This window comes from Suncus etruscus, chromosome X (assembly GCF_024139225.1).
Source record: "Suncus etruscus isolate mSunEtr1 chromosome X, mSunEtr1.pri.cur, whole genome shotgun sequence".
NCBI lineage: Eukaryota > Metazoa > Chordata > Mammalia > Eulipotyphla > Soricidae > Suncus > Suncus etruscus.
In genome coordinates this window covers 62,094,792-62,109,295 of record NC_064868.1, presented here as the reverse complement: position 1 = coordinate 62,109,295, position 14,504 = coordinate 62,094,792, and positions in this window count along the sequence as shown.

The window sequence follows — 14,504 nt, the reverse complement described above, 5'->3', positions numbered from 1 at the left end:
CTTAGAAAGACTCAATCAAAATGAAAATACCCATAACTTTAGTTACATCTTATTTGTGATTTTTGGGTTATTTGGGGGGAGTGGGATTACTATACCCAGTGGAGCTTGAGGCTACTTAGTGGTGCTTGGGTAATGGGGACTGAACCCAGGCCTCCTGCAGGTAAAGCATATACTTAGCACATTGAGCCCTATCTCTGGCCAGCTAATTGTATTTTACTAACTCCCACTTCATTTCAGATAGGTCAATTTTACAATGTCTTAGAAAAAATAATCTACCTTCTTAATAGTAAAACATTAGGATGTAACCAACTAGATTACTTCTGGTATTTAAAATGTAGCCTTGTGTGTAAAATGACCATAATACCGGATGTTTAACCACCATTTTAGACCAGGCACTGTGCCAAGTCTGCATTAGCCTGTGTTCACAATTATTATTCTACAAGGTTTAAAAAAATGATGCCTAGAGAATCGTCAGCCAAGAGCATGGAGGGAGAACTGTGCTGAATGCTAAGTCAGAACCGTCACTATGCTCAAGCACTGTAACCCAACTCACCTTGATGAATCAAATTAAATGTAAGGATCACCTAACTTCTAAACCTGTTTCCTCGTAAAGTAAGATATGAGTAGCAGGATCTATTTCAAAATGCTGGTTAACTGAAAAAAACTCAAAGCAGTCACAGATTTGTTTCTACTGAGAACCACTTTTGACATTTCGCAGTTCAATTCTCCTGCTGTCCTGAAACCTGGCAAAAAATAATTCCTTATGACCACACTACTCTTTGTATTTTAAGTTAACACTAATCTTTCCAGTATTTGCGTTTCCTTTCTCTTCCAGGAGATATGCAACTGTACTGTGCAAAACATCCTGTAAGTCGGAAACACTCCCCCAAAGTACTGTTCTTTTTACATACTTCTGACTATAATAACCCATTGAGAAATCCTGCAGAGGTCTATTTTGAGATCTAAATGCATTGCCCACTAACAAAATACTCTATCCTAAAACTGGTGAACTTTCTTGGGAGAAAAGAAGCACTGCTAATAAAAGTTTGGGACTACTGGGTATGGCAGAGTTGCACAATGTTTACTGGGGGAGATATTTAACAAAAATGAAAAAAAAAAATCGAGATGCCTACCAGCATTAGCACTACAGAAAAAACTAAAGTGGAAAGGGCTTTTCCTCCGGGTCTTTGATTTCCTAACAAAGAAGGTGGATAAAGAATGATAGCTCAAGCCCGTTGCCTCCAACAGTGTTTCCAGATTTACGAAATGGAAAGTCGACTTAAAATAGAGATTTGATTCTTCAAAAAGTCGTTTTCCGCTAGAAGCTACAGACAAGACACGCTAGGGGAGAAAACTGCTAATTGGCCGTGGGCACGAAATTCCAATTTAACTGGGTGGCCGGGATTTGATCCGGGGACCATGCTCCTGCCCCTGAACTTGCACTGAAGAAAAAAAAAAAGCTAAGTGCCTCGCAGTTCCGCTAACCTCGACTCTGGGCTCAGAAAACAGAAAGCATCCGTTTCGGAGTGTCTGTGTGCAAGGGGAAAGCATCCGTTAGGACGCCCGAAAAGCAAGTAGGAAGTGCACGAGGCGCGGCGCGGCGCGGCGCGAAGCCACCGACTGGGGCTGGGGGAGGACGACGTCCCGGAGCCGGCCTCGGGAAGCGGAGCCCACAAACTTGGGAGAGTTGGAACCGAAAAATAAAAACCCCCCAGCACCGAAAAAAAAAAGAAAGAAAAAGCAAAAGCAACGCCAAGGCCCCAAAGCGGCTCGCCCCAGGGCCCTCCCCTGCGCTCTTGAGGAATTCCTGGCTGCGAGGTCGAGGGGGGGCGCCTGACAAAGCGGCTCCGCCTCCTCCTGCCGCCACTTCGGGGCCTCCGGATAATAGCCCCCACACCCTGCAGGCCCAGGGCGGCTCGCGGGCCCCGGAGCTTCCCGAGCCGGGGCTCAAGAGCCACAGGGCTTCTGAAGCCCAAAACGGGGCGCGCGCGGCCACCGGCGGGGCGAGCCGAGGCGCGGAAACGAGCGACGCGCGGAGGCGGCGGCGCCAGCGGCTGCAGGGCCCAGGCCGCCCAGGGCCTCGGGACGAAGCGCCGGGCTTCCTCCCAAAGCAGCCTCGCTCAAGGCCCCCCGCGGCCTCGAGAAAGCTTACTCGCCGCTCCAGCGAGCTCCGAGGCCTCCCAGAACTCACCCTCCACAGTCTGCTCTCTCCTCGGAGTAACGGCGACGTGACGCGGCCTGTTCGGTCCCGAGAAAAGAGCGCGCGACCGCCGGAAGCGAGACGACGGGCCTCGGGACCGCCCAACGAGTACAAAGCGGCGTCCTCGATTGGCCGGCTGACCTGCCAATCAAGCTGTGCCTCTTCAGAAGGACTCCTGTGGGGCCGCCATTACTCCAATCGGATTGGCTGCCGCACGCGAAAGGCTCGCGTTCGCGTGAACGCTAGCTGGGGGACAAAGAGGGAGGCCTGGTAGCTCGTGCGCGTGCGCACGTCGCCTTCCGTTGGAAACGGAAAAGGGACGGGGGAGGGAGCCGAAAGGGGTGGGAAGATATGGAGGATCCGAAGGAGAGGCTTCACCGCGCTGAGGGAAAGACTAGAAGACCGAGGGAGGGAGGGAGGGGCAGTGAGAGGTGGGAAAGTGGAAAGCGAAGAGAAAAGAGTGTGCGCGCGTAGGCGTGCGCTACGAATTCCTGCACTGCGCCTGTGCAAGAAGCAATGATAACAATGTCATTGTATTCAGTGCAGTCGAGGTAGCCTTTGCCTCAGCGAAGATCCCCCGCCATTTTTCTTTTTGCACACTTCCTCTTTTGGAATTGCCCGAGTACGATTTTCTGCTGGTCGAGTTTCATGCAACCCAACTGAAATGGTCGTCGTTATCATTATTGTTCTCGGAAGGGGCGGGAGAGAGGGGGCTTGGTTATTTAATCTCTGTGTGATTACGCACACAGATTTCTCACCAGCACCCTGATTTCCATGGTAACTAGGGAGCCCTGCAGTCCACACACCATTGTTCCTGTGACTTACACAGAGATTCTACAGGTGTCATCCTTGTCATGCACAGATTGCCAATCTCCAGAGCAGCGTGATTCTATCTTTCTTAGAAAACCAGTGTGACAATCACCTTAATTTTTTTTTTATTTTATTTTTTTTATTTTTGGTTTTTGGGTCACACCCGGCGGTGCTCAGGGATTACTCCTGGCTGTCTGCTCAGAAATAGCTCCTGGCAGGCACGGGGGACCATATGGGACACCGGGATTCGAACCAACCACCTTTGGTCCTGGATCGGCTGCTTGCAAGGCAAAGCCGCTGTGCTATCTCTCCGGGCCCATCACCTTAATTTTTAAATAAGTAGTCCCGTAATCAAGTGCTCCCAGACTCACCTAATAGCTATTGGTATTTACTGAATTTCTACTAATTGACCAATTCATACTCAGGGTTCCAGGTGACCAAGACTAGAACTACTTTTTGTGGGGACACAGTGATCTAGACCTGAATTATCTAATAAGTACTTCATTTTTTGTTTTGTTTCGGGGGCCACACCCGATGATGCTCATTCTCTGTACGGACCACTTTTGATTGTCAAGGGATAGGGCTGGGAGATAGTACAAAAGGTCCGTGTGAACTTTTGCAGAAGGCCCTGGTCAAATCACACAGAATCCTGCTGGTAGGTGCTTCTGCAAGGTACCAAGAAAAAAAAATTAAAGGCTTAAAATATGAATATTGTGGGGCCGAGAGATAGCATGGAGGTTAATTGTTTGCCTTTCGTGCAGAAGGTCATTGGTTTGGATCCCGGCATCCCATATGGTCCCCCTGCCAGGAGCGATTTCTGAGACCCAGGAGTAACCCCTGAGCGCTGCTGGGTGTGATCCAAAAAGAAAAAAAGAAATTGGGCCTGGAGAGATAGCACAGTGGCGTTTGCCTTGCAAGCAGCCAATCCAGGACCAAAGGTGTCCCATATGGTCCCCCATGCCTGCCAGGAGCTATTTCTGAGCAGACAGCAGGAGTAACCCCTGAGCACCGCCGGGTGTGGCCCAAAAACCAAAAAAAAAAAAAAAAAAAAAGCTTCTGGCTCTGGGGACCATATGGGATGCCAGGGATGGAACCCTGGTTTGTCCTGGGTCAGCCGCATGCAAGGCAAACACCCTACCACTGTGCTACCACTCCAACCCCAGGAGATTAAAAATATATGTTCACATGAAACTTAAAGACTGGAGTGACAGTACAAGACATAAGGTAATTTCCTTACTTAAGGCTAAATCTCATTTAATACCTGGAATGGCATAGTTCCCTGAGCACTTCGAAGTGAACGAAGATCCAGTGCTAGCCCCTCGAATACCACCACCACTCCTTCCCCAAAACAATAAGAACAAACTTCGATACACAAATCTTTATAACTTTGTTATTCATAATCATCAGAAGGTGGGGCAATAGGTTGAGGACTTTATCTGGATGCAGGACACTCAGGTTCAGTCCCCAGCACCATGTGGTTCCCCAAGCACCAACTGCAAAACTAGGAATAATCCAAAAGCTCAGCCAAATGTAGTCCCAAACAACCCCTCTAAAATAGTCAAAAAGTACATCAAATGATGAATACTTAAATAGGATATGGCATAGCCTGTGCCATACAGTAAAATATTATTCCACCATAAAAAGGAATGGAAGGAGGCAGGGATGTTGCTCAGCAGCAGAGCACTTTCCTTTTATATGTGGTGAGGCCCTAAATTCAATTACTGGCACTGCAAAAAAAAAAAAAAAAAGGAATAAGGGATGACCTGGATTTCATCCCTGACATCCCATATAATTCCCTGAGCACTGTAAGGAGTAATTCCTGAGTGAAGAACCAGGAGTACCCTAAATGTTGAGCATCGAAGGTGCTGCCCAAAAACCAAACAACAAAAAAAGGAATGGAGTTTTACTTTGTTTATTTGGGGAGGACCACGCCCAGGTCAAAGGTTTGCTCCCAGCAGTGCTTGAGAGGCTCTGTAGTGTTAGAAATCTGAATCTAGGCTTCCTGCATGTATGTGCTCCATCCCTTAAGCTATTTCCTACCCCAGGAATAAAGTTCTGGTACATTCTAGGACAAGAATAATTAGTGAAAATATTATACAAGTAGAAAAAAACAATCACAAAAGAACATACATTATATGATTTAATCCTGAAATTTCCAAAATAAATTAATCTGTGCAAAGACAAAATTGAATGAAGATTACATGAAGCTGGGAAGAGAGGGGCTGGTGATTGGGAGATGGAGGATGATCACTAAAGGCAACAATAATTTTTCCCCTTGCCTTGCTTTTGTTGTTACTGTTGTGGTGATCAGGAATCACACACACTTGGCTGAGTAATCACTGGGGGTTGATTGTTACTCTAAAATAATTGCTTGCTCTGTTAAGTGTCCCAAAACACCAGCCCAGCCAGGATAGCTCTTGACATATAAGGTGGTTCAATGAACAAGACAAATACTCTACCATTGAGCCTAAGGGGCCATGAATATAATTCAAGTGGAAGAACATATATCTGGCAACTGAAAGGCCCAGAATTGGTTCCTGAGACTACATGGTTCTAAGAGAATTACTGGGTACCAGGTGTGTCCTTGTTGGCTTCAAACTGTCAGGCCCACATCACCAGACTGAACATTGTGAGGAGTGGCCCCTTAGTATACCCCCCCTCAGCATTACTGAATGTGGACTCCAAAAAAGTTTTGGGTTTTTTTTTTTTTTTTGGTCACACCCGGCAGCACTCAGGGGTTACTCCTGGCTCTGTGCTCAGAAATCACTCCTGGCAGGCTCGGAGGACCATATGGGATGCCGAGGATCAAACCCGGGTCTATCCCTGATCGGCTGCATGCAAGGCAAATGCCCTACCGCTGTGCTAACACTCCAGCCCCAAAAAAGATTTTTCTTTTTCTTTTTTTTTTTTTTTTGGTTTTTGGGCCACACCCCGGCATTGCTCAGGGGTTACTCCTGGCTGTCTGCTCAGAAATAGCTCCTGGCAGGCACGGGGGACCATATGGGACACCGGGATTCGAACCAACCACCTTTGGTCCTGGATCGGCTGCTTGCAAGGCAAACACCGCTGTGCTATCTCTCCGGGCCCCAAAAAAGATTTTTCAAGTGAAGAAAATGTGAAATCAATGTGGCCATGATTACACATATCTGTGAATATATTAAAATTCATGGGATTTGAGGTACATCCTAGTCACTATGATGAAAACCATAGATACAATACTGAAAGAAGCAAGATCAATAAAGGAAATTACATATAAATGCACATCCTTAAGATTTACAGCCGAGTTATCACAAGCAATCCTCCAGGCCTGAGGCAATGGTGGGATATAGTGGGGGAAAAAAATCAACAAAATGAACACCTCACCAAGACTGCTTCACTGAACTAGACTTTCATTCAGGTTTGAAGGAATGACACATAGCTTACCAGATTAAAAAAAAAAATAGCTCAGCAACTTTATAGACACAAAACCAACTTTAAAAGAAAAATTGAAAGAAGTACTTTAGGACCCGGGTGGTGGCGCTACAGGTAAGGCTTCTGCCTTGCCTGCGCTAGCCTAGGACGGACCAAGGTTCGATCCCCCGGTGTCCCATATGGTCCCCCAAGCCAGGAGCGACTTTTGAGTGCATAGCCAGGAGTAACCCCTGAGCATCACCGGGTGTGGCCCAAAACAAAAAAAAAAAAAAAAGAAAGGGGTACTTTAAAGCAAAACAAACCTCATAAGCACACTAAACTTCTACAAAGATAGCATAAAATTCTCTGACAATAATTTTTCTCAATATCAATGGACTAAATGCACCAATTAAGAGACATTGAGTGGCAAAATGGATCAGAAAATTTAATTCAAGGGCCAGAGTGATAGCACAGTACTATGGTGTTTGCATTGCATGTGGAAAACCCAGGACAGACCTGGGTTCGATCCCCGGCACCCCATAAGGTCCCCCAAGCCTGCCAGGAGCAATGTCTGAGGGCAGAGCCAGGAATAACCCGAGTGCCACTGGGTGAGGCCCAAAAACAACAGCAAAAGAAATTGAAAGAAAATTTCAAGAAACACATTTCCATAGACAAAGCAAACAAACTCAAAGTTGGAAGGCAATCTTTCAAGAAAACAACTCCATTAAAAAGGCTGGGGCCCGGAGAGATAGCACAGCGGCATTTGCCTTGCAAGCAGCCGATCCAGGACCAAAGGTGGTTGGTTCGAATCCCGGTGTCCCATATGGTCCCCAGTGCCTGCCAGAAGCTATTTCTGAGCAGACAGCCAGGAGTAACCCCTGAGCACCACCACCGAGTGTGGCCCAAAAACCAAAAAAAAAAAAAAAAAAAGCTAGAAAAAAGACTGGGGTGGGGCTGGAGAGATAGCGTGGAGGTAGGGCTTTTGCCTTGCATGCAGAAGGACAGTGGTTCGAATCCCGGTATCTTATTTGGTTCCCCCGAGCCTACCAGGAGCGATTTCTGAGTGTAGAGTCAGGAGTAACTCATGAGCACTGCCAGGTATGACCCCCAAAACCAAATAAAATAAAATAAAATAAAATAAAATAAAATAAAAAGGCTGGGATGGCCATACTAATATCAGATGACATGAACTTCAGGCTCAAACAGGTTATAAGAGATAGAGAGGGTAATTTCTTAGTAATCAAGAGATATTTACATCAGGAAGAAATTGCACTCCTAAACATATATGTATCCAATAAAGGGCCAGCAAAATACTTAAAACAACTGCTAATTGACTTGAAGAATGACATCAATAGCATCACAACAGTAGTTGGAGATTTCACCACTACCTTTTGATAGATCAACCAGGCTAAAACTCAACGATGCTATATTACTTTGAAGGAAGAAATGGAAGAGTGGGGTCTAGTGTATATATTCAATGTTGTACTGGAAGTAATTGCCATAGCAACTAGGCAATAAAAGATATAAAGGGCACCTATATAGGAAAGGAAGAAGCCTCACTATTTGTGAATGATATACTATATTTAGAAAATCCTAAAGAAAAAGGAAAGAAAAAATAAGAAAAAAAAGAAAAAGAAAAAAATAGAAAATCCTAAAGAGGGGCCGAGAGATAGCATGGAGGTAAGGCATTTATTTGCTTTGCATGCAGAAGGATGATGGTTTGAATTCCGGCATCCCACATGGTCCCCCGAGTCTTCCAGGAGCGATTTCTGAGCGTAGAGCCAGGAGTAACCCCTGAGCACTGCAGGGTGTGACCCCCCGTCAAAAAAAAAAAAAAAAAAGAAAAGGAAAGAAAATCCTAAAGCAGTGGTCCTCAAACTATGGCCCACGGGCCACATATTGTATTTGTATCTGTTTTGTTTCTTCATTGCAAAATAAGATATATGCAGTGTGCATAAGAATTCATTCATAAGCTTTGTTTTTACTATAGTCAGACCCTCCAATGGTCTGAGGGACAGTGAACTGGCCCCCCGTTTAAAAAGTTTGAGGACCCCTGTCCTAAAGAATCTAAAAAAAGCTACTAGAAACAATATATATGTACAGTAACGTGGCAGGATACACAATTAATAATAAAAAATTAATAATAATGACTTGTGTATATAATATAATGAAAGAGAAGAAAGAGATATTAAGTAACTTCTTCAACAATTATGCCTCAGAAAATCAAGTACCTCAGAAATAATTTAACTGAAGAGGTAAAAGACCTATAACGATAAAACTACAAAACAGTACATCCAGAAAGAGGGCACTACAAAATGGAAACACATCTTGTGCTCATGGATAATTAAAATGGCAATGTTTGTTTTGAGATTGGGGAACTGATGACAAGGATGGAGGGAATGTTATACTGTTGGTGGGATTGATGGTAACATATAGAATGCCAGAAATAACTGTATTATGAACAACTATGTAAACCAGTCTCTAAAACAAGAAATTAAAAAAAAAGAGTAGAGGGGTCGGAGCAATAGCACAGCAGTAGGACGTTTGCCTTGCATGTGGCCAACAACAGGACAGACTCTGGTTTGATTCTGGGCATCCCATAAGGTCCCGAGCCTGCCAGGAGCGATTTCTGAGAGCAGTAACCCCTAAGTGTTGCTGGGTGTGACCCCAAAACCAATACTACTACTAATAATAACAACAATAAAATAAAAAAGTGGAGTAGAGGGCTAAATAGTAAAAGGTTAAAGTCCTACATGTGGCTGGCCCTGCTTCAATCCCCAGCACTGCATGATTCCCCAGCATCAATAGGTACAGTCTTAGAGGCCCCTGAGCACTACTTGTGTGGTCCACATAATCTACAGTACTACAGTACAACATCTCCTCATATCTTCACTTTAACCCCCCTTTCAGCTTACTTAGCTGAAAATTACTGGAAGGGGCACCTGGACCTTCAGAGGACCACTTGGGAGACCCCCCCAACAAAGGAGGGTAGTGGAGGCACAGTCATACTAAATTAGACTGAAACCACTGGATTTACTCGCAAAGAGAAATAGGTACTTTTTATTGTTTTTTTTACAACATTTCACTTTATTATTATTGTTGTTATTATTATTATTATTATTATTATTGGTTTTTGAGCCACACCCGGTGGTGCTCAGGGATTACTCCTGGCTGTCTGCTCAGAAATAGCTCCTGGAAGGCACAGGGGACCCTATGGGACACCGGGATTCGAACCAACCACCTTAGGTCCTGGATCGGCTGCTTGCAAGGCAAACGCCGCTGTGCTATCTCTCCGGGCCCACTTAATTATTTCTTTACAATAGTGAGGATCAGGGGCTGGCGAGGTGGCGCTAGAGGTAAGGTGTCTTCCTTGCAAGCACTAGCCAAGGAAAGATTACGACCGCGGTTCGATCCCCCGGCATCCCGTATGGTCCCCCCAAACCAGGGGCAATTTCTGAGCACTTAGCCAGGAGTAACCCCTGAGCATCAAACGGGTGTGGCCCGAAAAAAAAAAACACAGAAAAAAAAAAACAATAGTGAGGATCAAATTCAAGGTCTCATACTTACAATGCAAGTACCCTACCACTGACCTACATCCATGGACCATTTATCCTTTTTATTTTTATTTTGAAGGGTATGGAGAGTTTGGACATATTCGGTACTCAAGCTTAGGGATTACTTCCTGCAGTGCTCAGGGGAACATATATGGTGCTGGGATTGAACAGTGGTTAGTTACATGCAAGGAAAGCATCTTTTTGAAAAACTTTATTAATTGATTGATTAATTGTGTTTTGGGCCACACTAGGAGGTGCTCAAGGGTTACTCCTAGATCTGCACTCAGAAATCACCCCTAGCAGGCTGGGGGACCATGGGGAACCATGGGATGCCGGAAATCGAACCGGGTCCCTCCTGGGTCAGCCGCATGCACGGCAAACACCCTACCGCTGTGCTATCTCTCCAGCCAAACAAGTAAAGCATCTTAACCTCTATATTATCTCTCTAAACTGTACCTATCTTTAACATTTTTTTAGTTTCTGGGCCACACCCAGAAGTGCTCAGGGCTTACTCTGGGGTTTGCACTGAGGGATCACTCCTGGAGGTGCTTGGGGGACCATATAGGATGCCAGAGATAGAATCTGGGTTGGTCGCAAGCAAGGCAAGTACCCCAACCACTGTTCTATCTCTGCAGCCCTTTGCACCTTTGTTAAAGAAAAAGGTGAAGATTTATTTCTGATGGGGTTAGATCACTGAATCAATGAAAGAGCTTGAGGATGCAATACTAGTCAAGACCTACAGTGCTGGGGATTTTTCAGGTCACCCTGAAAGTGATATATGCCTACTTCCAGGGCCACATCTAGCAGTATTGGGTGGCCTCCAGGGCTGTACCCTACAATGTTCATGGGAATATAAGGTGCTGGTAATTGAACCTAGGCCAGGTACATGCTGGAATGTGCCCTAACCATTATATTATTTGATGGATAAAGATGAAGGTTTATTATCTTTTTTCTGCCCACCTTTGCTTCCATCTATTTTTCTTTTCTCTTTCCTTATTAAGCTTTTTATTATAGAACTACTGATAGAATTTTAGTTCACTGGGACTATTGTCTCTTCTTGATTTATTCATCTATCAATACATCGGATGAACAATTATTAGCTAGTCTGGAGATAGTGTACAGGAGGTAAGGTGTTTGCCTTACTTGTGGCTGATCTGGGTTCATTCTCCTGCACCCCATATGGTCCTCTAAAGACTTTCTGGAATGATCATTTAGCATAGAACCAGAAGTACATAAGCCCTGATCAACACCAGAGGGCACTTTAGAACACAGAGTCAGAAACAATTTCTAAACATAGAGTGCATAGCCTCAAAATTCCATCCTCAGAAAAATAGAATAGTGTTCCTAGGGTTTTTGTATCGTATTTTTGTGTTCCTAGGGTATATTCCTAGGAGTGGTATAGCTGGATCGTATGGGAGCTCAATTTCCACTCCTAGGAATATACCCTAGGAACACAAAAATACAATACAAAAACCCCTTCCTTACACCTATATTCATTGCAGCACTATTTACCATAGCAAGACTCTGGAAACAGCCAAGATGCCCTTCAACAGACGAATGGCTAAAGAAACCGTGGTACATATACACAATGGAATATTATGCCGCTGTCAGGACAGATGAAGTCATGAAATTTTCCTATACATGGATGTACACAGAATCTATTATGCTGAGTGAAATAAGTCAGAAAGAGAGTGAGAAAAATGCAGAATGTTCTCACTCATCTATGGGTTTTAAGAAAAATGAAAGACATTCTTGCAATAATAATTTTCAGACACAAAAGAGAGAAGAGCTGGAAGTTCCAGCTCACCTCAGGAAGCTCACCACAAAGAGTGATGAGTTTAGTTAGAGAAATAACTACATTTTGAACTGTCCTAATAATGAGAATGTATGAGGGAAATGGAGAGCCCGTTTAGAGTACAGGCGGGGGTCGGGTGAGGAGGAGGGAGATTTGGGACATTGGTGATGGGAATGTTGCACTGGTGATGGGTGGTGTTCTTTACATGACTGAAACCCAAACACAATCATGTATGTAATCAAGGTGTTTAAATAAAATAAAAAACATATATATAAAGAAAAATAGAATAGTAGCTATCTCCAGATGCCATAGGTAGGATAAAGTGATTACTATTTTCTGTGTTTCTTTGGACTTTCTTTGCTTTTATTTTTTGTAAACATTTATTTTAGAAAAAAAATCAAAAACAAAATGAAAAATATTTATCTTGTTTGTTTGTTGGATTTAGGTTTTGGGCCAAACTCGGCAGCGCTTTGAGTTATTCCTGGTTCAGAAATCACTCCTGACAGGCTCAGGGGACCATAAGGGAGACCGGGATTGAACCCGTGTGAAATGCCTTACCCTATGTACTTTCATACTAGCACCACATCTTTATTATAATAATCAGAAAGGAATAGATAGCGTGGAGCTGGTCTCTGCTGTTTGACCTGAAGCACGGCAGCTGTTTTGGGCCTTCTCTTGGTTGTCCTGCCACCTGGGATTTGATCCTCTTAGTCCATCGTTCCCTGAGGGCTCTTCATTGGAGATGAGTAGTCCCACCCACAAAGGGTGAAACCAGAGGAGCGCTGCCACTCTGCTTCACTTCCCAGGAGCATGCTCATCTTCTAGCCAATGAATGCCACCATAACACGTAGAAAACTCCATAGTACAAGTGTGACAATAAGGAAATAACGCAGTGGCCCCAGAGCGGTGGTTCAAGCAACAGGGTGTTTGCCTTGCACGCACTAACCTAGGACAGACCGTGGTTCAATTCCTCTGCATCCCATATGGTCAGGAGCAATTTCTGAGTGCGTAGCCAGGAGTAATCCCTGAGCATCACCAGGTGTGGCCCAAAAATCAAAACCAAAAAAAAAATGGGGTCGGCAAGGTGGCGCTAGAGGTAAGGTGTCTGCCTTGCAAGCTGCTAGCCAAGGAAGGGCCGCGGTTCGATCCCCCTGAGTCAATTATGGTCCCCCCAAGCCAGGGGCAGTTTCTGAGTGCTTAGCCAGAAGTAACCCCTGAGCATCAAATGGGTGTGGCACCAAAAAAAAAAAAAAAGGAAACAACACAGGCCAACACCAGACATAGAGAATGAAGATGGCAGCTCTGATGACCCGAAAACTGCTAATCACTTAGTCTCTCAGATAAGGAGTTTAGAGAAGAAATATGGAGGATGTACATAGAACTCAAAGAAATCATAGATTGAGTTGAAAGGAAGACAAATAAGAATTAAGAGGATATGATGATAGAAATCAGAAAACTCCAAACTGAAATAATAGGTCTGAAAAACTCAGTAGACAAAATGAAAAGCTCAATGGAAAGATTTTTCAACAAGGTAATAGCAGCAGAGGATAGAATCAATGAACTGGAATACTCAATTCATAACAACTCCATACAGAAGAAAAGATAGGAAAACAGCTTTAAAGCAAATGATCAGACAATGGAAAAATTACTTAAATAATAGGAATAGATGAAAATAGAAGTCTTTGGGGCCGGAAAGATAGCACAGCGACATTCGCCTTGCAAGCAGCCAATCCAGGACCTAAGGTGGTTGGTTCAAATCCCGGTGTCCCATATAGTCCCCTGTGCCTAACAGGAGCTATTTCTGAGCAGATAGCCAGGAGTAACCCCTGAGCATCGCCGGGTGTGGCCCCCCCAAAACAACAACAACAACAAAAAAGAAAAAAGAAGTCTGATAAACTCAACAGAAACAGCATAAGAATCATTGGAGTCCCAGGGATCTAGGAAGAAAGTTCCCAGGAAGAATCAACAATCAAGAACACCATTGCAGAGAAACTCCCAGAGATAAAGACTTCATGCAACCAAATCCTGCATGCCCGAAGAGTGCCAGCTAAAAGAGACCCGAAGGAAAGCACCCCAAGACACATCCTCATCACAACGACGAATCTCACAGATAGCGATAGACTACTGAAAGTAGCAAGATGAAAAAAGGGAAATTACATTCAAAGGAGCATTCTTTTTTTTTTTTTTTTGGTTTTTGGGCCACACCCGTTTGACGCTCAGGGGTTACTCCTGGCTATGTGCTCAGAAATCGCCCCTGGCTTGGGGGTACCATATGGGACGGCGGGGATCGAACCGCGGTCTGTCCTATGCTAGCGCTTGCAAGGCAGACACCTTACCTCTAGCGCCACCTTCCTGGCCCTCAAAGGAGCATTCTTAAGATTTACAGCAAATGTGTCACAAGAAACCCTCAAAGCCAGAAGGCAGTGGTGGGACATAATGACAAAACTCAATGAAATGAATGCTTTACCTAGAATACTGCACCCAGCCAGACTCACTTTCAAGTTTGAAGGAAGTATACATAGCTTCACGGATAAACAATAGCTCAGAAAACTTACAGACTCAAAACTATCCTTAAAAGAAAAATTGAACTGTCAAGAAAAGACCGACCAACAGACACAACAAACTTCTACATGAAGATGGCACTAAATATCATGACAGTTATTTCTCTCAATGTTTATGAACTAAATGCACCTGTTTTTGTTTTTGTTTTTTGGGCCACACCCAGCGTTGCTCAGGGGTTACTCCTGGCTGTCTG